Consider the following 18,996-nt stretch of genomic DNA (forward strand, 5'->3'; position numbering starts at 1 on the left):
TCATTTAGAAAGCATTTATATTAATAATTTTTGCATAAAAAAAAAAAAAAAAAAAAAAAAAAAAAAAAAAAAAAAAAAAAAAAAAAAAAATATCAAATAAAAAAAAAAAAAAAAAAAAAAATTGAATTGTGGCGAAGAATTAATGGGTGAAATTCAATGAATACATTTTGCGTGCACGTGCGGCATAACAGCACAATAATCATAACAATTTGTACAACAACGACAACTATAACGCGCAGCCAGTGGTACCGCCTGAACAACAACTAACAGGAGTAAGCAACAAATTGCCCAACTGGCGATGGCTGACAAACCGACAAATATGTCAAAGTATTGGATAAATGAGACGCTAAAAGGCACGCTCGAAATACAAAACAACAACCACAAATGTTCATGTATGAAAGTTTGTGCAGCAGCTCGCTAAATCAGGCGTGGGGAGCCTACAAATGTGTATGTATGTAAGTATATATCGACGCCATCGATCGCATATGGAAATCACGTATTGGCGACAACACCAACAACAATTCTCATGCAACCCACGAAGAGTTGCGAACACAGGCGCTGGCTTTAATGAAAGGTGGCGATGCGGCCAGTGGCAGCGGATCGAAAGCGACGCAGCGCCCAGCTGCATGTGCTGTTAACATACATACACATCGCTTATATAGTTGTAATTCCGAAATCAAAACGAACACTCCTCAACAATAATCGATAACAAATTAGCCCATAAATTATATGCGTATAAAAAGCGTTTTGCGCATTTTTATGCATACACATACACATATACATACAAATGTATAAAATTGTATTTGCATGCGTCGAGCTTAGTTCACTTGCTGTCTGTTCGTATGCGTGTAATGAGTCGTTGAAATTTTGTGAAAAATGGCAAAAATGCCATGCAATCAAAATCAAAACAGATCTACGAATATATTAGCTGTAATATACGATCAAGCGAAACGCAATTTTACAGTGTGCCACAAAAGTTTGTGTTGAAAGTTTAATGTACGAAAAGCAATTCTCAGTTACAGTATGTTTTAATTTAGGATTACGGTTAATTAAACCCGGAGAGTATCATTGATGACGACACCAATTTGATAATTATTATGTTTCGACCTCTTGACTACCAGATTTTGCTCCCACACTCGCCTGCAGCGATCTACTTTTAATAGTGCACGGAAGAGTAAATGTGACACTATATAAATTATATTGGGTAGTCCAGTGCTACCAATCACATTGTGTCATACCATATAGTGTTGGAAAGGTGAGATTTTAAGCTTAATTTAACTAAAATTTAATTTGGGAAAGTTGAAGAAAAATCTACAGTTGTTCAAAAATGAGTGAAAATAATGAAGAAATTCGCTATATTTTGAAATTTTTGTATAAAAAAGGGAAGAATGCCACGGAAGCCACTAATGAAATTCGTGAAGTTTACGGAGACGATACCATATCAGTTCGTGTAGCACAACATTGGTGCTCTCCCTTCCGTTCTGGGAGTTCTGAAATTTCGATGTGAAGGATGCACCTAGCATTGGTCGACCTATCGTTGAAAAAATCGATGAAATTATGGAAAATATTGTTCAAGACCGTCACATAAGCAGGCTTGACATCGCTAAGGAACTTAACACTCCTCATCAAACGGTTTTGAATGATTTAAAAAAGGTTGGCTACAAAAAGAAGCTCGATGTTTGGGTACCACATGAATTGTCTGTGAAAAATTTAATGGACTGAATTAACATCTGCGATTCTTTGCTGAAACGGAATAGAATCGAACCATTTCTGAAGCAAATGGTAACAGGAGACGAAGAGTGGATCAGATACGACATTAAAGTGCGAAAAAGATCGCGGTCCAAGCGTGGCCCATCTCAAAAAATGGTCGCAAAGCCAGGATTGACGCCTCGAAAAATTGTGCAAAGTGTTTGGTGGGATTGGAAAGGAATTATCCACTATGAGCTGCTCTATCCTGGTCGAACGATTGAATATTCTGACTATCCAATATAGCACTCTAGATTTTCTGATGTTGTTAAGAGGTCCGCAATTATTATTTGAATACATGTTGGAGAATGCCCTTCTGCCAGTTGGATTTCACGATCAAAATAACCGCTGCAACAGGTTTGTGTTAACTTCATTGATGCAAGAGACTCTCTTGAACCATGCGCGTGAGTTTTTGGTATTTCAAAAAGCCGGTGTCACAACTCTTCAGATATGATTTCCTTATTTCAACACCGAAACGTGGCCTAACCTAACAAAAAATATACAGGTTTTTAAATCATCCTGCGACTCACTTCATATAGAAAATACTTTTTCGCGCTCAATAGTTTTTTTTATTTAAACATTGGCTTAGAGCGGTTAATCTCTTATAAAAGGTATTCAATTTAATGAAAAATACTGTTAAAACAACCATAATCGTATTGTTTTTTGACTCCATGTTTATATTTGAACCATTTACAATACCGTGTAACTGTTTTTTGACATTTTTTTTTTTTTTTAACTAAACCATTTGCAATAGTAGAACTTTATTAATATCTGGAAACCGAATCAATGTAGAAAATGTCTCTTCAAGAAATATCCACTTATTCTCCTCATATTCAACTCACTTGCTTTGCAATAATAGCAATAATAATAACATTTAAAATTTTTGGCAAATGGCGAATCGACAAAGGCTACTAAAGGAACTAAAAGACTACAGAAGACTAAAGGAAATGTGAATTACTTTTTGACAAAAAACCTGCTTGCTCTTCAGATTTACCCATATATTTGCTTTATAATGTAGAAACAGTTCGTCACTCCCCAAGTTATGACGAATCGAACTTATCATAATGGGACTAAAGTATTGTAAACATTTATAGATTTTCAAGAAATATAATAACTGCTTCGTTATTGCATTATTATCGATAAAATTGGAATAGTAATATGATCAACTATAAAGTTCGCAGATTCTTTTTATGACATCACTTAACTTTAGTCCCATACCTTTTTCGATGCACTGTATGTAATACTACTATAGCTATTAGATGCCTGATGAACCTGTTTTGGTTGTTGTAGCGTGTAATAAAATATAAAATTTAGCAGTCAGTGTTCAAAGCAACAGCAAAAAGATATTAATGTTGTAGTTTAAATTTTTTTTACAACTATTTTGTGGGGTAAATGTGATAAAAATGAAAATTTAATAAACTGTTGAAATGGCGCACAAACGGAATAATAAACTACACTTGCAATAGAAATGCGAAATAATTGGATTAAACACATAAAAGTGAGTGCAAACATGCGCCAACAAATATTGCGCTAATATATCTACATATTCACAAATACCCAGTACTCAAACCGACTAGTTTAAAACTACTTTACAACTAGTTTTAATCACAGGTTAAACTAGTCAGGTAATTGCGTTTTTTTACAATAGAAACTGGTAGTTTATAGTAGTTCGTGTTCTATGAGAAGTAATCATCAGATTGCGGTCAAAAATTGACTAGTTTCACCACTGTTTCTAATATAAAATGGATATACTATATAACTGTGTATTTCCACTTACATTCTAGGGGTTTCACTATATTTTGTTCTAAACTCCTGTTTCGTTTTATGAGATTTTTCTTAGCTAACTTTCCAACTCATCCATTTCGCATTTATTCGATTTTAATTCTGAAATTGCGGTAATTAACTGCCTGTTGTTTTGACTATTTTCGAGAGAATGGCAAAATATCACAAACTTTGACACGTTTATTTAGAGATGGTTCACCATCAGGAAACGCTCCGCTTATTATTTATAATTTACATAAGCAACTTCAAAATTATGACTGGGATATGCCATTAACTGTTTCGTACACTATGCAGGCGGCATACTGTTAATTTGATGGGTGATTACAGTTAAAAAATTTGGCACATTTGCGCAGGAAACGATTTACAAAATATATGGTGTGAAGCAACCGTAATAAAGAGGCTTTTCAGGAAGAGCACAATCAAATAAAAGAGAACATATGCTACTTAAAATAACATAAGGCTTTTAGTGCTTTTGTTTTCAAGCAAACTATAGTTCTATGCATTGAAAATTCTATTTTGTGCTTAAAGTTTGAGCAGAAAGTACTAACTTTTATATTGTTTGTGCAAATGTATGTCACCTTAGTTAATCACGTGACCGTTTCGTCGACTTACTATATGATTTATGGCTCATACAAATTTTTGAGTAACTGACTTCAAGTAACTGAAAATATCTATAATTATAGTATATACATATGTATAGTATCTATATATAAATCCTCTTTTTAACTCATGTTTCTTTAATTGTAATTTTATTTGTTGTTAGTTAGGTCGTTTAGCGCAATGACCATTTATTTAACTCGTAACCCGCTGTTCGAGTATTTATGACCCCTACCGTGCTAAATAGCTTCACTCTGTGAAATCGGCGACTCACTTTGTGTCAGAGATCTAAACAAAGAAGGCACAACTCTGATTGCGAGTGCTTTGAACTCCAAACATTTTTGATTTCGTTTATTTGATATTTTTTAACTTATTATGATTTGCACTACAATTTGCAACAGAGAGAGTGACCACCAAACGGTTATTAAATTCTATGGAAACTGTTGCATGACAAAAATAAACTCGAACATTTGATATTTCTTTAGATCGAGATGAAAATTGTTAAGGAATCTTGGTGCTACCGAATTATATGTTGGTATGTATGCGTGTTTATGTATAAGAGACTTTCTACGCGAATCAAATCAGTTTCGCTTTATCAGACACTTGAGAACCTCATATATTTTGTTGCACTTGATTTATGAGTATGTCATTAAAATAATATAAAAAGGTAAGAGTTATGACTCATTAAAGTATTTCTTCGAAATATGTGATTGTAGATATAGATAAAAAATACAAAAGAAATAAATTGGCCGATTTATATTCATACCAGAAACATTCATGAAATATTGCCTTAAAGATTAGAAAAAAAAAGTTTTAAATGAATAAAATTATGTTCTTGCAAGTAGCTTTAAGTAGATTTCTAGGCTGAGTTACCTCATTACTGAGTTCATCTATTCTATTATTTCATATAAAACCTATTTCTTTGTTTCAGTTATATATTTTATACCCTCTCCTTACTAAATTAGGGAAGCCTTCAGAGCAATGAAAAATTGATATAGTCACAAAACTCAAGCCACACAGTAGAGTGAGCCGAAGAGATTTAATTCGAACATTAGTTCGACCTCACTCTCATAAGAAACGCGCATAGAATTCACAACTGTGGAAAAAATGGCTCAATTCGAGCTGCAGATCTGAATAGAGAAGCTAAAATATCTTATAAGAGTGTACAGCTACTGGCGTACGTCGCGCCGTTAGTTCTGCTTTCTCCAGAATGGATAAGGAAGCGAAACATATAGGTCTGGTAGTGAATGAGGGCAAGACGAAATCTATCTTGTCATCAGACAAACAGTCATCGCACACGAGTCTTGGGTAACACAGCACTGTTGGCAATCATAACTCCGAAGTCAATTTCATCTATCTTGGAAGCAGTACAAACTAACCAACAAAAGTGTCAGCCTCGAAATGCATCGCAGAATAACTCTCGCTCTCAAATTCTACAAGTCACTCATCCCTCCCATCATGGCGCAGAGGCATGGACGATGATAACATCTGATGAGTCGGCGTTACGAGTTTTCGAGAGAGAGGTTCTGCGGAAAAGTTATGGTTCTTCGCGTGATGGAACGATAAGCTATACGAGATATAGGAGGGCACTGAGACAGTTCAGCGAATTAAGAAACAGCGGCTAGACTGTCGTCCGAATGGATTAAAACACTCCAGCTCTCAAAGTATTCGATGCTGTACCCGCCGGGGGAAGCAGAGGAAGAGGAAGACTTTCGCTCCGTTCGAAAAACCAGGTGGAGAAGAACCTAGCTACTTGAAATCTTCAATTGGCTCAAAAAGGCGCTGTTGTAATCTCGACTCTAACCGCGTATGCGATGCCCCCGCCAGTAAAGAAGAACAAGAAGATACTGTGGAACCATGAAAAAACGTGTTGAATATAGAATAAGTTTTGAGAAAAATAGGTGCTAAGCGAACTCATAAATTACTGTTTCCTGTCCATACACATTAAGAGAGAAGTCACTATAAGGAAATCGACGACACTCAGGCCTACTTTGAAAGAAACTACTAATCGCACTGCACATATAAATTCCATCGGGTTGCTATAGTATTGTATTGAAAAACAAAGTAAATTTTTTCCTTAAAACTGTACGAATTTCTTAGCTTGCTTGTTATACATAAAAAATATTTTTTATTAATATTTTACAAATGGCATTAATTTAAATATTTTTTTATTTCACCTATAATATTTTTCACCAATTTTTAATTTTTTAAACTTTCCTTCATTTCCTTGCCTCAACAATACATTCATTTCGAATATTTGAAAAATGAGCAGACACGACATTAATTTATGACCCTGTTTGTCATGGCTTTTGCAGTCGTTAGGTTACGGTGAGTGGTCTTCGTGTTGTCAGTTGTACTGTTTCATGTTATTTATGTGCAACTATTTTTGTCGTTAAGTGTTATTGTCTTTAAATGGTTGCGTGCTGCTTGTAAAAATGTGATTTGACTAATGTTCCGATGTCAGGTCTATTTGTTTTAGCGCTATCGCTAGCCACTAATTGTATGTATGTATATAAGCTTGTAAAATTTAATAGTTTCAAACCCGTGATGAATGCGAGAAAGTTTGGTGGAGACCTTAGCAAATTTATTTAAGTGCAATTATAATTTAGATTTATGGTTTGGTAAGAAATCAAAGAGTGGTTATTAAATTTGAATTTTTGCTTTGAATACAGATAGGGAATGGCAAAAACCTCTGAACCATTATATAGACAATTTTTGAAAACGTAGTATGATGAAATCCTTTGGAAACGATAGGTAAAACACCAGAACTTAAAGGAAAAATAATTTACGTGCGATCTTAGATAGGAAGAGGAAGAGGTGGGGTGTGGTTAAATACTGGCTACTGTCTAGTGCGGAAATTTTTTGATTTCATACTATGAATTTCTTTCACTTTTTACCCTTTTCAAATGTGTTTTTTATTTCTTTTCTTTCATAAAATAAAATGAAATAGTTTTATTTTCGAAAAATATTAATTTTCAAAAGAAACAAACAAAACGCAATGAACATTCGTCATTTCGCAGCTTCAGACTACTAGTTAATCTCAAGAAAACAGTTAATCCGAAGAAATTTCTTTTCAAATATTTTGTCGTACTTTTTGAATATCTTATTTAATCCTAAATGTTGCATGTGTTTTTGCCGTCAACGCTAAATTTCACCATAATCGACGTATATTTTCGCATAAATAACTTTGAACAAGCAAATTTTAGTTAGATTGCGAGCTTTTCTAAGATACCCCTCCCACACAATCTTCTAAATCTCACCACTGGATAATTTTTAGCCGGCTCTGAAAACCGTAAATTACCAAAATATGCGCGACAAAGCCGTTCACATACAAATCTAACGACATCAAAGCAGCTGCTTCGTGGCTTATCATGCCGCATACGATAAATTAAGGTCTTGTGCCTGCAGTAGAGTATATGCTGGTTTAGTGAGGTTTCGGGTGGTATTGTAAAAATTTACGTATGTATATAAATATAGGCAATTGGACGCGTCTATATTTATGACGTTTGAGAAATAACTAATTTGGGAAATCCTCAAACACTTAAATTTCTGACAAAGAACAATGCTCAATTTGATCGAGGAGAGCATTGTCAAAATGACCGCATTCTTTTTGCGATAGCTCTTTCTCTATCAGTTTAGTAAAGTTTCAAAATTGATCTTCAATTAGTCTTTAATATTTCTTCTTTATTGTCTAACCGCTTATATCAAATACGAAAAAATTAAAAGCTATTTTAGCCTTCTCTTATCTCGCAAATTTTGTGGTTTATATCCTCAATGTAGGTAAATAATCTCCGGTGTGTTCATAAACAACAATCAGCGAAGTTGTAGGCTCCAAAAACAGTCACTGAACACGATTTTCTATACCAAATTCTCAAGCGATAGTGGGCACTCATTGCTACACTAAAGTTCTGGGCTATAACTCGTTGTTGCCATTGTTAAAGTGAAATATTAAAATTTAGAATCTTCTAACGCTGCCAACGAAACGTAACCGAAAGGAATATTAATATTAATATGTGGAAAAGAGAAAAAGTCCGAGTAACTACTGCACACTTATATTATACTAACCACAACTGAAAATTCCGTAAAAGAAAATTAAAGAAATATAAGAACGTGGCAGCACCAGCTAACTGAGCGGCATTTGCACACACACATAGGCAGACAGCGGCTAAACAACAAACAAATGCGTTATTTACGATGCTGAAAGTTGTAAATCATAAAGTAATAACAGCAACGCCGTGAACAACGAGCGAAAAGCAATTCCATTGTTTATATGCTGGCTCGCATACACATCTACGTATATATGAATATGTTCGAGTGTATGTGTTTGAACATTTTAAATGTTTGCAAAAAGCAAAGAAGATGGCATAAACGGAAAAAGTAACAGAGCATATAGACGTATGTACATACATATGTATATACACGTAGGGATGTATTTTTATCGAGTGCCGAGATATGCAGGTCATACATAAATTATGAGCTTAGCCACAAATCTATAAACACCGGAACATATACATATATCGAATGAAACGGAAATGCGATTTCATTAAGCGCGTGTCTTTAAAATAAAAACAAGAAAAACGTAAACTTCGATAACACCGGAGCTACATATATGCTATAATTGTTCGATATGAAAAATGTGTTCATTATCATTCAAAAGGTTTTACATATCTCCACAGGAAAAAAACTAACGGTGTCTTGGAAATGTTCCGTCTTGTTGAAATTAAAAGTCGCCGAGATCTTCAATTTCCGGCATCAAATAGTCGGTTATCAGTCATAACAGTCGCCATTGATGAGTATTATCCCACTATGACTCCATCGGTCCACAAACTACATCAAACCATTATTTTCTTGAATGAAATGGCAGCTCTTGAATATCTTCATGTTTATCTTCGTCTCTTCGTGTTTACATACATACATATTGAGTCAGTATGTGGTCTATCGCTGAATTTTGCTTGAAAACATCGAAGTGTTATCACTTGGGAAGGTCGAGCGGTTTCATGTTTTGCACAAGCTGTATTTTGTTCACTTTCAATTTAAGATCTCGACGTAAAAGACGCCAAGTCGTTCCACGCGACGGTCCGAGTTGCTGCGAACGCCGCGAAATCGACTCTCTATGGTTTACACTCTAAGCTACGGCTATTATATTTTCTTCACTGCGTGCTTATATATTATACAATATTGAATGTTGGGTCTCAAGACGGGTGATGGTGTTGCGAATAGTACGCTCAGTAGGACGATTATGTTGACTCTAAGTTGAGCGCTCTCCCTGTGGGTAGGGTGGACTCCTATCCACCCGAACCAATTGGAACCAAAAATTAAATTCAAAATGGATTTATGCTTTGGGGCCCTGATCAACGCATTGTATTGATCTACCTGCTTCTAGCATTAGGAAGCATCGTTAGGTTAGGCCTTCGCAGGCAGGTACTCGTGAACGTGAATTTTCGTAATAACTTTATTAAGAAAGATTTGTAAACGTTGTTCAGGTGTCCTTCCATCATAACATGCCAAATAATACTGAACAAAAATAACATGACAGCTTGACACTAAACACATGTGATCTAATGCCGACATTGGGTTTTTTTAAACAGTTTGTAAATGCTGTTAGTCGTCAGTCCGAAGTTTTCTATCTTCAAGAACCTCTTTTCAAAGCTTTCAGATGCGAAAATAGAGGGTGGTATCCTTATAGGCCCTGAATAATTATGGATCGTGATCCGAAGTTACTTATTAATGAGGAATGAAAATCCGAGAAAAGTTTCAAGGAGTAGTACATGGTTTCCTTGAAAGCCATAGCTCTGCAAATATTACGAACTGGTGACTGACATGATTGCGAGTTTCTCCGTCATCGGATTACAATTTAGATACATTTAAAGATAATAAAAAAACACGTAATTAAGGCCAATAAACTAAAAGCATGATGTGGGATTATATTTGGGGTTAATAAGAAAAACTTCTACAAAACAAGACAGGAATAGTGAAATTGTTCATTTTTAAACTTTTGTTGTCTATTTTAAAATGTTTATTGTAAGAATTAATCTTAAATGAATGATCGGTATCTTTTAATAAAATATTTGAATATTAAAGGAAGAACAGCTGACTTAGCAGTATCACTGTTTGAACTTCGTCGAGACATGTACATATAAACACATGGAGTGATCGATTAATTTCTTTCCGGGTTTGAACCTATCGACTATTCTTATAAGATTATGGTCGTTCAACTTAAAAAAAGTAACTAAGAATGCACAATAACAGTATTATTCACAGTGTTTTATCACCATTCAATAGCTCTTGAGGCGACTTAAATTGTTCCTATCAAGAAATATAAAATACTACTATATATTTAAACTATAAATATATGAATTTAGGATGATTCATGTATGAATGGCATTAAGTTGTCACTGAATCTATTACAAATCTTTCACTCAAAGTCATTGTACGAATGTCATAAAAAGTGGCCTCAAAAAATTGCTGCTGTCATGAGAAGAGGCGCAATAAAACGAATGCTAATTCATATCAAAGCGTAAAAAATATGCAATTAACCTTAATTTTTTAATATGCAAAACTTTTTGTCGCTACTCGGTGAAACAAAACACAAATAAAAAACGTATTAATAATAAATACCACATATACAAAAAAAAAAAGAAAAAAAAGCTTACTCTACCTACATGGTGAGCTGGCGTGTTTTTAAATGATTTATGACGTCTGTGAATAATTAATTTTAATAAAAATCAAATAAACTAGACTTGACAGCTGTCAGTGTCATCATTTGTTTGCGCATTGCAATGCGAAAACGCGCACACCGAAAATCGCGGGCAAAGCAGATAAAGACAATTCGCGACGAGTGAACGCACGAACGAGCGAACGGACACGGTACCGCACACCACATATTACGTTATATGAAACAACAACAATATTATTAAACTGCTAATATATAGTACATGACAGCAGAGTGGCTACAACAAAAGCAATGGTCGGCAGAAATCATCATCAACGCGCCGTTAAATTACAGCTTGTTGATAATTTGCTGTCAGAAACCGTATGAAAAATTGGACGGACGCGTACCAGCTGGTCACAAAGTATTTGTATTTATTATAATTTTAAAGTCGTCAAAGAAACAAAAAAATTAAAGAAAGACATTACACTAACAAATTGCTATAGAATGGTAGAAAACAGAATAAGCGCGACGCAGAAATTTATTTCAATTTTTTGAATTCATATGAAAGCGCTGAAACGCGGTAAGTGACGAAGAACGAAAATAATGCTAATTGACAGACAGCTTAAATAGCTGTGCCAGCGAGTCAATAAAAGGCAAACATACGACAATAACGCACGCCTGACAGCAAAAGCTACAACAATATACACATGCGAGCATGCAAAGTGCAAATGTCAGTTGACTGCAGGAATCATTAATATAATTAAAACTGTCAGTTTAATATCAGAGCAAGTTCTTTTTGAATTGCATGCAATTATGAACTACTAGGCAATAAAAAGGAAACACCCACTTTTTAATAGATTAGTCACGCCTATTTGTTGCTAAATCAAAAACTTCTTATTTTGGGTTAGAAAGAAATGAAAATTTCAATTTTTCATAGAAAGGCATTTATTTGCAAATGAAACAGTAATAATTTGGAGCATAAGCAGTCCGTCTTGAATAACTACAAAAAGGGTGAGCCATCATTTATGAGAGCAAGTAGTACTTGTAAAAACTGTATAACTTTGATATTTACCAACCGATTTAGTTTGTTAATACGAGTACACCTTCACTCATTAATTACTATATATTGCAAGAACGAGACCTTTAAACTTTATATTGCAAATAATTATTCAGTTCTTAGGAAGACGGAGTTAGTAGGCAAAACTTAACTTTCATTTTCAAAAATATATTTAAGCTCCTTGAAGCTAAAACATTTTTTTTTTTCTAAGACATGGGATATCAAAATTAAATTTGCTGGCTGCTAAGATCTTCAGATTTCTTCAGATTTTACCATACAAACATGTTGTATATTTTTGTGAGATGAAAAAAAAGCATAAAAAAATAAAATCGACTGTTTGGACCCTCTACAACATTTTGTTCGGTCAGTATTTTGTAGCAGCTACATACATACTGTAGTGGTCCGATCAGATTTTTCTAATTTTTTCGGTAATTGTAGTATTATTCTGGACAATAATCTAAGCTAAAATTCGTGAAGAAATAAAAAAGTTTTCCACACAAAAACTTGAAATGCATGGGAAAGTTTGTATGAGAGATAGTGGTCCGATATCGGCAATTCCGAGAAACGAACATATTGGGGAGCGAAGGACGCGTGAAACTTTCTAGATTGATATCTGAAAAGGACAAGGCTATATCGACTCATCTCCTCCCCTGCTATACTTATATATCTAATTTTAGTTTAAATAATATTTTCGGAAAACTTGTTATATCTTGTTCAGGATATAAAAAAGTTTGCTTGAAATTTCATTACCGTTTCAAAGACAATTTTCATATCAAAATGGTTAATATACCGCCAGAGGTGGTCGAACCGTTAAGGAAGTAGCAAATATAGCCGCTCGATTAATATTATATAATATAAATAAAAAAAAAATTTTATTGTTTCGTATTTAATCTTTTTTTATTATTTACACAACGATTTAAAAATGCTGCACACACAGCATCTCGAAAATGTGAGATCGATAACAGCATTTTCAACACATTTCACTGTATTTCCAAGAAGGGGATAAAATGCGTTTAAGTCAAAAGTATATGATGTTTGCGGAGAAGTTGTGTTGACCGAATGCCAAAATTTGTTTACAAAATTTCGTTTAAGCGATTTTGATCTTGAGGATGCACCACTTCCTGGAGGAACTATTGACCGATGTGGATTAAACAAAGTCGTTTGTCGATGAGGATCCTCAAATAACAACTCGAAGGATTGCTGAAAGAGTAAATTTCTCTGACGCAACCTTTCATAAGCACATGAAACTCTTTCGAAACTTGACATTTAGTTCCTCATGTTCTTACAGAACGAAATTTACTTCGTCGCATTAACGACTGTGATTTGCTTATCAAACATAAAAGATGAGATTCATTTTTGAAGCGCGTTGTTTCTTGCGGCGAAATCTCATAAAAGTTTGATGACTCGCCAAGGCTTTTGCAGCTTGAATTGGATATGCCACCACACCCACCATAAACTATAGACTTGGCAGGTTCGGATTATTACTTGTTTTGCTGTCCGAAATTTTTACTGATGAGAAATTTGCACCAAATCATGATGTTAGAAACAACTTGAATCATTTTTTTGCCTGCAAGGATCAAAAATATTATGAGCACGGTCTCAATCTCTTGCCCGAAAGGTAGCAAAAGGCTTTTATTCTATAAAAGAAAAAACGTGTTTAAATTGCTAAAAAAACGAAATTACCTTTGCAAAGGCTAGAATATAAAATCAGAGCACTCTACATTTCGTTAAACTATTTTATCGGGCAAAGCAATATTTTCTTAACTGTATAATTAAAGTTTGTACTTTTTTTGTTCTTAGTTACCAAAAGGTTTATTTACTTTTGTTAAATAGTTGCACAATAAGAATCAAATCAGCCCAGAGTAGCACAAAGCTTGTGAGTCAATAAATTTCTAAGGGAAAGCGCATCTTAACTTCAGCTTGCTTTGACTCCCTTTTTTCGCCGATGTAAAGTCTACACTGTATTGTTTTGAAGGTATTAAAGAGAAAATATTTGGAAAAAAATCTGTTAAGGCTAGCTAAATCGTTTTTCCTCCTCAACGTAATTTTTTCTTATAATCGTAGAAAATATAGTAGACAAACCCATATAAAATATATAACCGTTATATAAGCATATTTAGCCTTTTATTTCATTATATAATATTAACATATCATATATTATAATCCACACCTTCAACTCCCAACATCATTATCATAAGAAAGCACATAAATCGATAATAAATAAATGTATACACGCGGACAGCTGTGAAAGGTCTCACGAAAATACTGAATATCTATCACCAACTATTAATTAATACCACACAATGAATGCGTCATTAACACCTTTTCGCCTCCTTTGTTGTTCAGCGTTTTTTTTTTTTTTTTGTTTGGTTTTCTTATTTAGTTTCGTTATAACATATATATGTGAGGTTTGCGCGGACTCTGTAACAACTTTGTAATAACAACTAGGTTTCTCATTAATGTTGGATACGAAATGATGAGACTGACCACAAGCAACTATCGAGTGCCGCAAGGCCAATCTACAGAGCACATAGTTGAGTTTTAAGATTCGAGAATTGTCGCAACGAGCTAAATTAGCTCAACAAGTGGCTGACTTTTGTTTACTTTTAGTTGCTAAGCACTTCTTTTAGGATATAACAGTAGGGCTGAATGTAAATTTATTATGCGATTTATTATTAAAATAGATTCTTTAACATATGTATGCATGTGGTGATATGGAGGGTTATACACTTTCACTTCATAATTCCGTATTTGTACGCTGATGCGTATATCCCTCAGTCATGGCAATTGTCATTGCCCATATACATATATTGTTTAACTTTTTCTTTAGAGATCAGAGAATAGTAAAATGTCGCTGAAGGACAAGCAAGCAAAGTAAGTCACATCTTAACTCAACAATTTTATTTCATATAGATTATGAGTTCTTCAGACCCACGTTTGGTGCAGAACTTTTATGCACCCAAATATTTATAAATAATGAGGTCTGTGGAAATATCACCAAACTTATGAATTATAGCTTCGCTAGTCACAGAGCTCGGATAAAAAAAAACACAGTGTGCTACTAGCGCCAGGTTTTAACAAAAAATCCTCTATTTTATATAGGAAACTTGCATTACTCGCTAGTCATTTGTCCGACAGCTGAGCAATACATGTGTTCTTTAAAGGTTAGGTTGGACTGCAAAAGATATTTATGCAATTTTATTGGTGTCCTCTCATTGCTTTAAAGCTGAAGCGTACAGACTATACTAAATATGTATGTTGTATAGTATAAGATGACTGTTTTATTTGGTTTCATATAGCAGGAGTTCTAAGAATCAAGATCGCCCTCATCATCAAAGTTTTCTTCAAAAAAGTGATTCCAAAGGTTAATCCAATACTTGAAAATATCACTAAGAATATTTTTACATGTTTAATAAGGCTTGAAAGAAATAAGCTCGATTGTCATTTCCTTCACCTTTTCAATAAGATCCCCCGATTAGGGTTAACGCTTCGATCTAACATAACCTACCATTTCCTTAATTTTAATATATTTTCAATTAGGTCACATCGGAAGCGGTGCATTCTGGGAAGCTTCTAAACTCAGAGTTTAAAAAAAAAAAAATATTTTTTTAATAAGTTTAGGAAATAATTAGTGAAATAACAGAAATTGTGTGCAAAAAGCAGTCGTGGTTCAGTTGCAGTCCATCTTCAAAATGTGGGCGCGAGGGTAGACGGCTCACACAATGGAAGAAAGTTTCAATATAGTATAGTATAGAAAGTTTAATTATATAATAGGTTGTCAAAAAAGTCTTGCTACTAAGATTGCTAAAAAGATGCTACGGCTGCTACTATGCCGGTCTCTTTCGACCAATTCAGCGACTTTATTGCAATTTTCGGCGACAGGCCTTCCGGAGCGTGGCGCATCTTCGACCACCTCTACACCAGAACGAAAACGTTGAAACCATCGTTGTGCGGTGGAAATGGAAACTGTATCGGGTCCATAAACTGCACAAATTTTATTGGCGGCTTGAGATGCTTTATCGTAGTAGTACTGTAAAATATGCCGTATTTTCTCTTTATTTTACTCCATGTTTGCGACGCTATATCTCACGAACGACTTAAAAGAAACGACACCTGTTAGCGCGTGAAATGAGCTTTCCAAAAAGGTATACCATGACCCGATGTGACGAATAAAACTAGAACTACGCGCTCTCAGTGCCAACTAGTGAAAATACCGCAAGACTTTTTTGAGAACCTAATAATATATTTTCTACATGTCACATTTTATTGAAAGCTGCCTTAATTTGAATTGATATTGGTAATTAGCCGACGAATTAGAATTTTATGTACATACTAGATACATATAATATACAAATATACACATGCGAGACCTATATGCATATTGGGGGCTTAAAATGCAATGTGAAACACGAGAACTCGCTGCCATTTACAGTGAAATGTCATTTTTGACACTTACAAGCACATTTGAGTGCTCATGTTCGCACAGACAAACAACGAACAACAAATATGTACGCATTTCTTGCAAGAAAAAACTTATTTGGAAAGTTGCATTTTGTCGTACACGTCGTAATTTTGCCGATAATGGCACAGCAACGAGACACGCGCATATCAGCAACACGCGACAGCTTTTTAAACTTATAAATGCGTGTGTGTTTTAGTATGTGTAGGTGTGTGTGTAAGGATATGTGCTCGTGTCGGTGCTTTATAACAAAAGTGACTGCTGTCAATACATCAGTGACTGCAGTGCCATTCGTGGTTGTAGACTTGATGATGCCTGCGACTATGTTGTTGTAGTGGTAGTGCTAATGCTGGCACGTAAGTCGTCGTCGCTAAAGTTTAGTTGACTAACAAAACAATATCAACAACAATAAAAGCACACACTCCATGCCAATAAGTAGAGAAAACATTATAAATAGCAATAGCAACAAATGGTGACAGCAACAGCAACATAAGCGTTGCCTGTTGACAGCAAACAGTGACATGAAAGACGACGACAATGACAACAACGACAACGACAATGATGATGATGACGATGATGCTTGGCACTGTTGTTACATTATTGCTATTGTTTAATATTTATTGTTACTGCTATTGTGGGGTTTGCTGTTGTTAACTCTTGATGTTCACTAAATGCTGACGATGACGTTGACGAAAAAAGAAACAACAAAACACACTAACATCGGCAACAGCGACATGACAGCACAAACGTGTAGCAAGCAGCCGCTACTTGATATACACGGTAATGAATACTGCTATTGGTAGTCGCAAGTATACGCATATGGCAAGTAATTTACTGACTTTGACAGCTGTCAGACTGATATGCGCCTTTTCATCTTGCGCCGCACTACTTCGCCGCAACCACTTCTACTTACATGAAATCGCCTTATACGAGTATGTATTCGTAGCTCAGTTTATCTGAATTTTCGGGATTTCCCTAGTTGCTTTTTCTATTTTCCAGCTGTTTTCCGACTTCGAACTTAATTTAGCCATTGCCAACGTGACAGCTGACATGCGCTCTTGTCATATGCAGGCTATAAATGCACAGATGTTCATATGTCTACTATGCTATAGTATATTATGTGAACTCCACCTACAACCACAACAACTGCAGACCCATATTTATGTAGGTATTTATGGCGCTGCTGTCACTCCTCTTTCATAGCTTAGAGCTTTTACATGTTATTCCAATGTCATATGTACTTAGATAAAATTTATCAACCATAATCCACGTACATTTCATTTACTGATTTATGTCAATACACCCGTTGTCACCTCGTTTCTAACGCCATCTCGGTGCCTTTGAGGTGTGTCACAACAATAATGTGACAGCTCAAATGTATTTAAGCGTCGCGCTATGCATTTGATAAATCATGTGAGTATATATGGCGTACATATATACACCTGGTAGGTACAGTTATGTGACCAGATTGAAAGTATTAAAAATGATGAATCGGTTTGGAGGATTATTTGCGATTGGTGGGGGGTTCATAGGCTTATACCAAGCATTTCATATGAATAATGAATTTCAATGCAGATGTTCTTCCAAACAAATTTTAAAGTAAGTCTTTCATAATAATAAGGAATAGACGCTTATCATATACTTCTATATGCAATTATTTATGAGGCCATAGAAAATAGCAAATTCAATTTTGCACAGGCGTTTAGTTTCCATTCCTACCATCACCGAGCTGATCTGAATGTATGCGCTCCCTAGTGTTTAAGTATTGAATTCCCAAACGCGGGACAGTCACGAAGGAAGTGTTGAGTTATTTCCAGCGTTGTTTATTTAGAAGGCATTAGGTAGGATTCCTAGGCTTAGTGCTGAATGGCTCATTAAAAGCCCTACAACTGGGGAGAGGCTAGTCTTTCTTGCGACAGCGCATGTACCGATGGTGGGCCAGCACTAATCGAGGCTTTGCGAAGCCCAGCTATTTGGTATAAGAACACAAAAGGATACGGGAGCATCGATCCGTTCTCATTCTAACGATAATGTGATTTTTCTTGCTAGCTCATCAGCTTTATAGTTTCCTGCGACTACGCTGTGGCCTGACACCCATACCAGTCTTATCACAAAAATACTCGATGTTATTGATACCGTGATACCGAGCTTAGGTACTCTTTGACCAGTTCAAGTCTAGTATCGAATCTCTGTTAACTAATTGGATGGTCACTGCGACCTCGGCCTGGGGAGCATTGCAATAGTCAGGAAATCTGGAGTTGATAGAGAACTCCTGAGAGTAGACCCCTACACCAACTTTCCCATTAAGCTTTGACCCATCCGTGAAGAGGATCACTGCCCCTCCCCTTTTCCCTCTGCTTCTTCGCACCCACAACACCATCGCCTGTATATGAGTAGATAAGGAGCCGTCAGAGTTCGGTTTGGCAACTCCATGGTCCTGGTGAACCGATATGAAGGCAAAATGAGTTAGGATTTCCGAGTGTTCAGACTCGTGTTATTTTAAGAACCCAGACTCTCTGAGTCTGATGGCTATGTACACCAGCGGTGTCCACGGGCAAAAAAAAAAAAAAAAATGCAAGTGAGGGTTATTATCAATTTTTGAAATAAATTTTCTAGAATATACAGTAAATCAGAGTGTTATGTCAGAATATTGATTAAAATGTTATTTAGATTTTACCAAAATAATTAAAGAACGAATTTGTT

At 35.2% G+C, this 18,996-nt stretch overlaps 1 protein-coding gene across 1 annotated transcript in view; it reads right to left on the reverse strand.

Moving 5' to 3' along the window:
- The window catches only part of LOC108970517 (zinc finger protein Elbow), a gene marked incomplete at its 5' end in the record, with an annotated part of 99,396 nt that overhangs the window by 73,129 nt on the left and 7,271 nt on the right, over positions 1–18,996 (reverse strand). The window lies entirely within an intron of this gene.

The sequence above is a fragment of the Bactrocera latifrons genome, unplaced genomic scaffold, assembly GCF_001853355.1.
Source record: "Bactrocera latifrons isolate USDA-ARS-PBARC rearing strain unplaced genomic scaffold, ASM185335v1 scaffold_30, whole genome shotgun sequence".
NCBI lineage: Eukaryota > Metazoa > Arthropoda > Insecta > Diptera > Tephritidae > Bactrocera > Bactrocera latifrons.